The following is a 12,195-nucleotide window of genomic DNA, read 5'->3' as shown; positions in this document are numbered from 1 at the left end:
GAACAGTTTTGACTGTAACAAGTCCCTTAAAACCAACATCAAGTTCACTTCATGGCTTTTGCCAAGCTTTAGTGTCAGAAGAGAGCTTCTATCAAGTCTGGCTGTCCAATCAAAAAAGCAATTTAAAACACAACAGACAGTTTACTGCTGGAAAAAAAAGGTTTATTCACACGCTACATAAAATGATTAAATATTTTACCTGTTATAAATAACTAATAATTGCCTTTCAATGCATTTTAAAGGCAGAGGAAAATGTGTACATGTTACAATATATTTAGTTTGAGAGCAGATCATTACATATTGTATATTCAACTAATTGCTGACGTCCATCCTGGATCTTTCTCATCCATCACTGAAAAAGATGCTGACATTAAAGCTGCACTATCACCTGAGTACTAAAGCTCAAATATACTTTAGCAAACTGCTACCTGCTGCAGCTTTTTGGAACAGCTTGCTTTCAAAGTTTAAAACAACGACGAAAAATGAAAAATAATAATAATGCAGTGCATAAATGGGAATAAAACACATGATAATCCATATGACTTTATTCTTTTTTAAAAAATACATCTGCTAATAAATTGATTGTACATAATGTCAACCAAAACAATATTTGGGATGCCCTTTATTATTATATCTATTCCATATTTATATATTTCTACATTTATTTATGTCAGCTGTATGTTGGGGGTGAGGATGGTGCAGTGGCAAAGGCATACTGGTGTGAGCCTTTAGTGTGAGAAACCTGGGTTCAATTCCCCACTGTGACACATCCACCAATGTGTCCCGGACGCTTAAACCCTAGTTGCTCCAGAGGACCTCTGACATGTATAGCAAATGTAAGTCGCTGACCAGACAAAATGGAGAAAGTGGAGGGGGAATTTCATAATCTGCAGTATGGCTAGAGAGTAAAAACAATGAGACAAAAACTATTCAGTTTAAGTTTAAGTTTTATGTCTGTGAGATGCAAATATAATTGAAACAAGTGACACACACATACAATAACATTCGCATCCTGTAAATGAAACAGACAAACAGACACATGTAAATCCAAACTCTGAGCATGCCTGTTGTAACTGACTGTACTCGGGGTTCTTATCTTCCCCTCAGAGTAAACAGAGCTCTCCTCTGGTTCATGTTGCTTCCCTGTTAAAATAACCAGATGAAAAAGGAAACATAAATCAATACTTCTTTTGGCACTTCAGGTCAAACATCTCTAAACTATTTCTATTTATTGTATGTATCTGGAGTACTCACCTTTCTTCCCAGTGTTTTTAAGTTCAGTCAAAGAACATCTTCATCCTGGGATTCATCTGCATCTGAAATATACATATTCTTTAGTTACATCTATAGTCTCAGAATAATCATTAGACCTAACACCCTTCTCTGATGATGACATTTACATCAATGATTACACAAACTGATGTAGATACTTCATACTACCACAATCCTAAGGAATTGTTTAAAATATTCAGCAACCAAACTCACAATTTCCCCATGACCCTGTACGCAGGATAAGCGGCTGGATTGATGGATGAACTCACAATTTTAGCATAAGCAGCCGAGTCAATAATCATGGCCCATAATGAAGAAGTGTGATCAGTCTATACATAGCCCTGTCAACCTCCACATCATAGCCTAAACTGGGAGACCAAACTTAACCTGGGATCTGGGAATGTTTCCACACATAAACAGTGTGTCAACCCAGATACTACTTTCTTACATTGTAGTAAATTTATGGGGTAATTTTCCTGGAATGCACTGGTTTAGTTCAAACGATGGAGGGGACAAATAAAGAGGTGGGTCTGGCGGTCCTCCCCTAGGGAATTATGAGCATTAAAGACTTAAATTCCTGCATTCTGGTGAATATTTCTGCATCAATTTATGGTTTAACTTTATCTATATAAAGCGAAACACAATATTAATGCGGTAGATGACAATTTAGCTTAATAGAATATAATGCAGTCAGGCTTTCAGGCATTCAGCTATTGCTTTTAAATATGTTTTTTCCTGTAGATAAACTTTTCTAATTTAATAAAATCCCTGCTGAGTCAGTACACATGCATGGCCTTCCCTTCTCCTTTGAGTCTCCATTTGGGGAAATAACCTCTTTTAATAGGCTTACGTGGGACCTTTTCACCTCAATGATATTATGTTGTGTTATAAACAATGTTATAAACTCCTGGACTTTAATAGCTCCTGTGGTGCAGCAGGTTTTCTGCTCATGTTAAAAACTTTCTGCACATTCAGAATCTCTCCTGTAGTGTTCTCTGACATGTCCAGAAAAAAATCACAATATTACAATATATATATTTAACGTCATCCTTTAATGAGAAATCATAATATTTTTAAGTCTACCTGGCCTCTCCTGTGCTGTGCATTACGGTATTGTTCCGCTGGTATAGCCTATCCCCTTTAGACCGACACATTTTGGGGCTGCATGCTGCATGTGAAACCGAATCCAACCCAAAACACCACTGATCAGGCAGAAATCTCACCAAATATCCACACGTTAAATTCAGCAGTTCCGATAACGTGCAGCTCACAGTCCAAAACAGAGCAAGGCTGCGCTTCACTTAACATGTTTATATTGCAAAAATCACCAAAGTTATCATCTCAAAATTTAATATGAGATATGGACTGAAGTGGTGGACCCATTTCCATGGACAGAGTCACAGCACCAGTACCCAGCTGGTGGCTCAATAGTTAGCACATTTTTCTTTGTCTTGAAGATTGTAGGATTGTAGGTACAAACCCTTGTTGGACTCTATGCAGGTCCTGCCTGTGTAAAATTATGTTATCTAGAAACAAGAACACCACAAATCACATTTTAAGTAAATGGATCCGGTTTTAAGTCTTCTTGGACATCCTGATTAATTCTATAAATATTGTCAAGTGTACTGGCAGCCAAATGGGCTTTCTTCAAGCAAAACAAAAGATCACATTGAAAATGTTCAACTACAGTTTGAGAGGATGAATAAAAAGGTGTATACTGTACTATTTTCAGTGTCTTCAGGGGTTTTGATGATTAAAGTTAAACATTCTCTGATTTTTGTATTTAAAAGTGTGTATTCATACATCAATTTAAATGCTTCCCGTGGACAGGAGAGGAGTACTTTTCAGCAGAACCTCGATTAGTGCTCTCAGACTGGATTGGCCTATGAATCAAATACAATACAAGATGGAGCAGGAATCTGTGAAAAAGACATTTGTTGTTACATGGTTTGGTTTTGTAAGTTGTTATTCAGCTATTCTGTGTCATGAGATCAGAACACGTGTGTTTGAATAATTTAATCACGTAATATCTAATAAAAGAAGAAAAGGTCTCACCTTTGGACGGTCTGTAGCGATACAAAAGGAGCAGAAGAAGAATAAATACGATTCCACAAACCAGCCCAACAATCAACGGTACAGGAACTGAAGAGCTTTCAGGCCTGGACACTGCTGTTGAAAACATTCGATTAACAATTAACCATTAACAATAAATCATGACTATCACACCCACTAACGCAGACTTCATCCAGCGGCGAATCCAACAGGTGAAATCAGCTGAAACTGACCCATATTTAACGTTACGCTTACTGTGGCAGCGACTTCTAGTGGCCGTAAAACGATAGCACATGGGAAAGACGAGTAATAAGAAAAGAAAATAGCCATAGGGTACTGCGGAGGTGGTGGGTTGGGCATTCGGCTCCCGTGTGAAACAAGATTAATTAAGCTTTAGCTTTTAATGAAGTTACGTATGGTTGAGTAGCTTAGTAGCATTAGCTAGCTATGTTAGAGAGTGTGGAGCTCGCTAGCTAACTGTGTTAATGTTAGAGGAATTGACAGGGCTGTGTGCCTAAACCTAAGTCAGTGATTGTATTCATGTCGACCAGTTAACCCTACAGCTGCACCTACATTGTGTTGCTGTGGTTTACATGTGTTTATGTCACGTGTTGTAGGTCACATGATCTACGTCACATAGGTCCCATTGGGAAACGGAGTTGAAAATTGCTGTTTTAAGATATATGGACAAACTCCAGCAGTAGAGGCGCTAGAGGCATGTTTCTTTCTCAGACAGAGACACAGTTTACACAGAAGAAGATGCAGCAGTTGTTTTAATCCTACTCACCTTTAACTGACATCCAGCTCTGTGCTGACTCTTCTCCTGAGTGTTGACACTTGTAGAAACCCTCATCTGACTTCAACACTGCAGAGATGTTCAGCTCCCTTCTGCTATCATTTTGAATCAGTTTGTCATTTTGATAGAAAAACACGTCTGAAACTAACTTTTCTGTCCTGAACTTGCAGCTGAGACTAACAGGATCTCCCTCAGTGACAGGACGGACAGGGCTCACCAGGATAATATGTTCATCTGTAAAACAGTCAAAGAATATGAGGTTTTAGTCAGAGACCAGCTGCTGCAGAACTTCAGAATAACTGGATGAAGAATGATGAGAAGAGATCATAGATCTGATGTCTTTGTAACGCTTCTTTATTTTACAGAGTGATCATAAAATATGGCATGTTATCTACTGTACAAGTAACATTTTACCAAATAACCAACAGGCTTCTATAGGGTCCTACAAACTACACAGTATTTTAATGTAAATAGCTGAAATAAAGACTTAAGTACAGATCAAACATAAACACTACTACTGTATAGCCTACTGCATCCAGTCCTCATTACAATAAGGGGATGGAATGGTTTAAGCCTTGGCAGGAGAGATACTGTACGTGACTATAGCTGCTATGAGATAAAAGCTGGGACTGTGATGATGTACATGGTTAAATCACAGTTTTATTAAATACTATGTTTTGAAAACAATTACATATTGTTTGGTGGCCAATATACATTGTAGGGAGTCGCTTACATAATGGTCTACACCTCAGGGAAACACTTGTGGTTTGAGTGCAGTCATAGAAGAGGTCAGTCTATAACAGTGCAGAGGACCTCAGTCTACCTGATTTCATAGTATTTGTTGTACAATAATCTTTAGGAACAGCAATTCGCTGACATTAAATCTTGAGCTTTTTGAGTGAAGTGTTAAAGACAACACGGGGTGGTGATGTGGCAGTGGAAAAAACACATGCCTTTGGTGTGAGAGACAGTATGTCAGAGGTTGCACGCCTCTGTAGCAACTAGGGTTGAGTGTCACATTCTGCCAGTCGGCTATGTTTAGTTTAGCTCTCTGTGGGTTTATGAAATTTTGATCAGTTCAGAATCTGTCTTATAGTGTTTTGGGTTCTGTCCTGTGGCCAGTATCTGTTATATAGTCTGTTGTGTTTTGGGTTTCACTCATGTCCGTCCCTGTCTGTCACTCATGTCTGTCTTCTTGGTGTCTTAGTTCCCAGTTCAGTGTTTTACTTCTGAGTCCTGTTTTATCTTGGCTTCAGTCTGTGTTCCTTGTTGGTGTTTATTTGTTTGTGTTTGCTTGTGTCTGTTCCCCCAGTAATTCCTCTGCTTGCTGTCCACTAAATACTTTGAGTTCCAGTTAATGTATGGTCTTGTGTTTTGCATCTGTGAGTGTCTCTCTGTTCCCCCCTGCTGTCTCTCTGCCTGCCTACTTGTCTCTGTTTTCCGTACTGTTGCTCTGCCTTGTTAGCCCTTATCCCGGTCACCTGTGTTGCTCCCGCCCTGCTCGTTGGTCCCTGTGTATAAATGTTTGGTGTTTCTGTTCATTCCTTGTCTGGTCAGTGTGTTTTGTGAATACACAGTGTTGTGGCTGATGTTGAGTGTTCTGCCTGTCTCTGTGTAGCCTGATCCTCTGTTTGAATGTCTTATACCCAAACTGCATGTAAGCCATTTTGTGTTTCTGGGATTAAACCCTGTGCACCTTCAGTCTACTCTCCAGTGTCTTGCGTTTGGACTCACACCTCCTCTGCACTCACCCATGGAATCGTGACAGGTGCTCGGGCTTCCTCCCACCATCCAGAGACGTGCAGGTTAAGGTGTCTCTAAAATTGTCCTTGGATGTGGATGTGAGTGTAGGTGGTTGTTTGTCTATGTGATGTAATGGACTGGCGACCCGTCCAGGGTGTACCCTGCCTTTCGCCCGACTTAAACTGGGATTGGCTGCAGCCCCCCGTGACCCTGTACGCAGGTTAAGGTTGATGATGGATAGAATTAAGAACTAACTGATCACTAGTAATAATTGTAATTATTAAGCTGTAGAGTCCTAAAAAGCCTTGGGTGGACATCGATTCTTTTTAGGTGGTGCCCCCTTTTGAACGAGTGCTTATGATATTAATATATCCAATTACTGATTCATTATTTTATTAACAAAGTGTAGGTTCACTACAAGGGGTCAAAGCAAACACAGTAATCTTAAGATTCAAAATGTTAAAATGCAAATATTCCTTTATTGCTGAGTATTAGTGCAAACATTAAAACAAGGTGCAGTTTTCTGGTGAAAGTGGTTTCTATCTTGAAAACTTGCTACAATCTGAGTTTATTTTAAATGATAAACAACCAAGTGACTACAGCTGCTGTTGTATTTCATACTGAAACGTGCTGCGTTGTCTCTCTAGACAGTGTTTTTCTCATTTGTCAGAGTCTCTAGCTGTTTAATTTGTCCCTTTTTAACCTGCTGACTTTGGTCATTTCCTGAATTTAACTCTTTTGCCTGTCTCACACCTACTTGACCGCTAACCAGGTGTCTTCTAACTACACGTCCTGCCTGTTGTGTCAGTAAAGTATAAGCAGTAAGATGAGCTTCAGTATCCAAAGTAAAAGTACTCATTGCAATAAAGAAATAAAGTCTCAGCAAAATGTCTCTTTTTGGTGTTTTTCATGCTATCAGATGAATTAAAAAAGGAAAACAGAATAAAGAAAGAAGGAAACAAGGAAATCCTCCCAGTCCAGTATGTAAAATCACCCAGTAAGGTGGAAAGCATAAAGTTTGTCTTGATGCTGGTGAGAGAGGAAAGATCACAAGGTCACCACAATCAATACATTTCTTCTGTTGGGGGAGCATGAATGTACACAACCAATTATTTGTCAGTATAAGTGTTAGTTTTAAAGATACTGTATGTTGGTCACAGACAGAAAGTGGATGAACCGAGGTGAAGACAAAACATCTTGAGAGAAGCACAGACAGAAACAAACTGACCTGCAGACCAGACAAACTTTGGTTCACTGTAATAAGTGTAATACACTGGATCTCCTCTTCCAGCTCTGCACTTATATCCTGCTGTGTGTGTCTGTCCATGAACGATGTAGGAATCCTGTTCAGTCCCGTTGCTGCTGCCAGGTAGCAGCTCATGGCTGTAGGAGTTGCCTGATAGTTTGGGAACAGCCTTAAACCAGAAGAACCTCCATCCTGCAAATGGATCTTTAACTCTGCAGCTCAGAGTTACTGAGGCTCCAGGACTCAGCCAGGATGGAGACACAGTGAGGACAGACTGGGGTCTACCTATATAATAAAACATGTCATGGTGGTTGACTGCATGCACTGCTTGTATCCTATATATTTACTGTCTCTCTCCAAATATATAATACAGAAATGAAGGTATTAACCAAAACAATTATATTTTTTTTAGATTCAGCAAACTGTTGACATGACTTACTGTCAGATAGTCTCAATGTGAAAGCATCACTCCAGTCTGTTGAAGATTTTCTACTTTTCATTCTGCCCAGACACCTGTACTACCTGCACTGTGTGAGGTTGAAGCAGATCTGATGATGTGTTCATTTGCTTTTTTTTTAAGGTTTGTCTGAGCTGGATGTCGTCCATTCATACTCCCACTCAGTGTCTCCTACATCCTCAATCTCACATCTCAGACTGATCGTCTCTCCTGAGTATATCTCAGGCCAGTTGGGTTGCAGAGTCACAACAGCCCTGTTTGTGACTGTTCAAGAAGCCACAAATAAGAGACTTTGAAAGCATGTGTTGCACATGTCTTCCGACTCTTTTGTGTCCTGTTTTGCAGAAAGCTAGAAACTCTGTGAATTAATAAAACAAAATAAATATATAAAATATCAGTTGTTTTATAGTTTTACGCTGCACTGCTGAATGCTACATCTGTGCCTTTTGACAAAACCTGTGTTTAAGTGTTGAAGAGTGCTGGGGGTACTGTCACCCTTAACACGAACGAAGCTAGCTAGACTAGTACTTCCGGTCTGAATGAGATGCTCTGTGAGACGCTGAAGGGTACCTATGGTGTCAAATAACTAAGTTTTGTCTCTCTCTCTCTCAGTCACATGTACAAAGACCTGCTTGAAATTAGAGACTTCAATATGTTTAGTGATTGGTTAGGTGAACGCAGAGGAAAGATTCACTTGTTGCTGTTCAGCACTTGCTTTGTAGTATTTTAAGAAGTATGAATACTTTATGTAGTATTCACTGTAGGACAAAACAAATCTGAATGAAGAGAGTGAACTGCAGCTGAAAGCTCAGAAAAGCTGATGTTTAAGTTTAGATCCTTTTTTACTCTCTGTGTAGCATTTTAAATAATAATGCTGTTTTTTCATTACAGCTACTCACCTTCAACTTTCAGTTCTCTTTCTTCAGATTCGGCCCCATCATCAAATTTACACGTGTAAGTTCCCCCATCTGACACTGACACTGGATTAATGGTCACTTCCACTAAACTGAGTGAAGGATGGTTTGTTTCCATTTTAAGAGGTGATCCGTCTTTGATAAAGGAACCTTTCATCTCATTTCCTGGAGTACGATGCCTACAGCGCAGAGTATTTTGAGTATTCATATTCTAAGTAAAATTATACCTTTTATTATTTGACTAAATTGCCGTGACCGTCATCGATAATAATACTGACAGATTTGTTTGTTGTTTGTCAAAATACATATTGCGTTTTGCAGAGCTGTGTTGAAGTCAGGGTTTGAGTTATAATTGAGCTTTATGGGGGTCTGTAATATACTAGAGACCGCAATTCCGCCCTTTATGGTAATATTAAAGTGTTATTATTTTATGCACTGCAGTCGACTTTCACAGGTGTTGTGCCGAATTCTGCATGCCTGCCGAGAATTGCATGAAAATGCATAAAAAAATCTGCTTTTAAACACTATACAATTCTTTGTGGGGGTCATCAATAGGCCTAGTGATAAATGATCAATTACACTTAGTGAAAAAAAAAGAGTAAAAGTACCATTCCTGGAATTTCAGCAAAAACATGTGGCGTGCGTTAACCGCGTTTCAACAATGTGAGCAGTGTTGAAAAGGACCTTAAGAAGTGAATGCACAATTCAGCAAGACAGATGTTGTAGGCTACCTGCCGAGATTTGCACCCACCTCTTTTGAATTGAACCCAAGTCTCTCACACCAAAGGCAGGCGTCTTATCCACTGCCCCATCATTAATGTGCCCACGCAGCTGCTCCCCACAGTGCTGGTCTTGCTGAAGCTGACCACCTTCGTATTCTGGCCCCAGTGCTTCTTCCACAGGCTCAATCATGTCTCCATCTCTGAGGCAGAAGCTGTGCAAAATGGCACAACAGGCGATAACCTTCACTGCAAAAGCAGGGTGTACTTCTAGAGCCTTGAAAAATATGGACCGCCACCTGGTCTTCATTATGCCAAAAGCCCTTTCAACCACAGAAGGAGGCCTTAGCATGGTGACTGTTAATCCTCGCGGCAACTGCACTCCTCACTGGCTCACTGTATGGTGTGATGAGCGTGATGGGCTGTGACATGCACGGGTATCCACCATCCCCCAGAATACAATAGCCTTCAGGTGAACAGTGAACACACATACAAAGGGCTGTTTTCAAAACTCTTGAATTGTGGACTGAGCCTGGGTAGCCAACAAATATGTCCAGGAACTGACACTGGTGGTCACACACTGCTTGCATCTGGACAGAATGAAACAATTTCCAGTTATAATAGCACTGAGTATCTGCACTTGGGTGCTTGACTCTGATGTGACATTGATGATGCCCACAACCCTGGCGAATGCTGCAGATCCAGCCAGACGTGCAAAGCCAGCACCAGTTGTAGCCAGCTCATGAGGTGGTGGAAAGCAGATGAGCCTGTTTTTGATTATTTTGGTTGCAACCCTGTGGACGATATCACTGACTGAGGAACGTGAGATGCCAAACGTTCTTCAGACGACACGGTAAGATGTTGCACTTGTCAGTCAAAACAGGGACACAAGGACTTCTAGATCTTGACCCCAGCCAAGGCCAAGTGGAGGGCGGAGGATGTCGACTGTGGTTCTGGAGAGGCAGAAGTCTGGTCGCAGGCAGGTTTGGGGAGTAACGGATTACATGTAATGCCGTTTCGTAATCAGGATACAAAAACAAAGTAACTGTATTCCGTTACAGTACAGAAAATAAAGACGTAATCAGATTACAGGTACATTTTGTAAAAACGGGGATTGATCACAGGGATTACTTGAAGCAGAAAATTTCTGTGAAACAGAAAATGTAGTGCTATTTGCTATTTACATGTCTGTTTCCTGTAAAAACACAAAGCTAGGGAGGGATCTGTTGCAGATATTGATCGGCGTGTAGCCAATAGTTGAATGTGCTAATTGCCCACCCCGTCATGCAGACTCTGCGGACCAAATCCAGCTCGCAGCCGGACTCTAGACCGCACACAGCCCCGAGACCGACGGAGGCCTGTCTGACTACTGGGAATGCAGTACGAAGGTGGTTTTCTTGCCGGTTTGTCTCTTGTCACCCTGGGGCTGAGTCAACTAATGAGGCTGTGTTTGGTCCTGTTTATGCCGTGTTCACTTGGAGGCTGCTGAATGCAGTTTCGTCGCACCCCTGGCCTGAAGACCTCCAGTGCTTGAGTAAAGATGTAAACCTAAACACACACTCTGGTGTGCCGAGCTCCCAGGACGGGCAGAGTAAGCTAATTTGACCAGTAGCTGCAGGCTAACTGAGCTAATTAGATAATGGCAGCTAGTTAGCAGCAGTTAGCTAACTTGCTACAGCAACAAGCAAAGCTATAACTTATATCCAGTAGGGAACTCGTAAATAACAGAGTTGAGGCAGCGCACCGGGAAACATCAGAGAGAAAACCAGCAAATATTTTCCATGTCTGATGTAAAATCGGTGAATAAAGTTGTGCTTTTGTACAGTAATCAGTGGTGCCCGTCACAGAAACACTATTTTTCAGCAGCGCCATAAAAATTATAATATGTCCGTTTTTTACCCACTAAACAACTTCAGCTTCGCCAAAAGGAACGTCAGTGTCACACTGAGTAAAATTTCATTTTGTAGCTTTTCTATCAGAATTTACCTCCTTTTCTTCCTGCAGTCAGGAAGTACTAATATTAATGAAGGGCGTTTCACTGACCATTTATAGGCAACCATGGGCGTTGATTTACATGATTTATAAAGGGAACTTGCTTACAAGTGTGCTATGCACGGTTTTAGAAGTCTGAATATTTTTTGGTGTACGCCATTTTAAGCTTTTGGGAGTACATAGATTTTTAGTGAGGATTGTAAGCACAGTTTTATAAATGAGACCCTGGAAATTCTTATTTCTGCCTTCACTCTGTCACAATAAAGATGCACTGAGTTTAAATGAGTAGAATAACATCAACATGTCTTTTCAGAGCAAATGTCTCAGTTACTCTGAATAATAAACAGTTTTGAGTGGAAAAAATTTCTACCAAGAAATAGTCCCAGAAAACTTTCACAAATATATTTTTGAAGAGAAAAACATTTACATGTGAGGATATGTTGTTCGATAGCAGATCATGACATAAAGTAACTGTTGAACTTGATCTTTCTCATTTAACTCTGAAAAAGACGCTGACTATAATCACCTGGGTACTAAAGCTCAAACATACTGTAGCAAACTTAAAGAAGAGTTGAAAATAAATGACAAAATGAAAACTAATAATATGCAGCCCATAAATACTAAATCAAAATACATATCAGTAGTACATGTGCTTTGTGCTAAAATAGAAAGTAATTAAATCCACATGATGTAATTTTTTTATAATCTGCTGATAAATTAACAACAAAACACTGAACATGTCTCATGTTTGAAAGCAGACGTCCACACAGTAAGTTTATAAAATGCTGTCGACCATTTTTCTTTACCAACTCAGCTCTCTTTACAGACCTGGAAGAAAAACAACAAAATGTCAAGCTATAGGTTTATTCACGATGTAAGGATGCTGTCTGACGTGTTATTTTGAAATATACCCATTTAATTATCTGCAGAATAAATCATTACAGTATGATCATCATATGGCAGCTTTATTACCAAGAGCTGTTCCTGGTTTAACTTCATCAGCT

The 12,195-nt window shown here is 40.0% G+C and overlaps 1 long non-coding RNA gene across 1 annotated transcript; it reads right to left on the bottom strand.

The window, feature by feature from the left end:
• Window positions 1–11,579: 11,579 nt before the first annotated feature.
• Window positions 11,580–12,195, bottom strand: LOC123979832. The gene is made up of 2 exons (XR_006827339.1): window positions 12,164–12,195; window positions 11,580–12,019 (listed from the first exon to the last, which is right to left on the bottom strand). It is a non-coding gene; the product is annotated as an uncharacterized LOC123979832 (long non-coding RNA).

This window comes from Micropterus dolomieu, linkage group LG12 (assembly GCF_021292245.1).
Source record: "Micropterus dolomieu isolate WLL.071019.BEF.003 ecotype Adirondacks linkage group LG12, ASM2129224v1, whole genome shotgun sequence".
In the NCBI taxonomy this organism is placed as follows: domain Eukaryota; kingdom Metazoa; phylum Chordata; class Actinopteri; order Centrarchiformes; family Centrarchidae; genus Micropterus; species Micropterus dolomieu.
The sequence above is the reverse complement of the archived record's forward strand: the minus strand, read 5'-3'. Positions and strand labels throughout refer to the sequence as shown.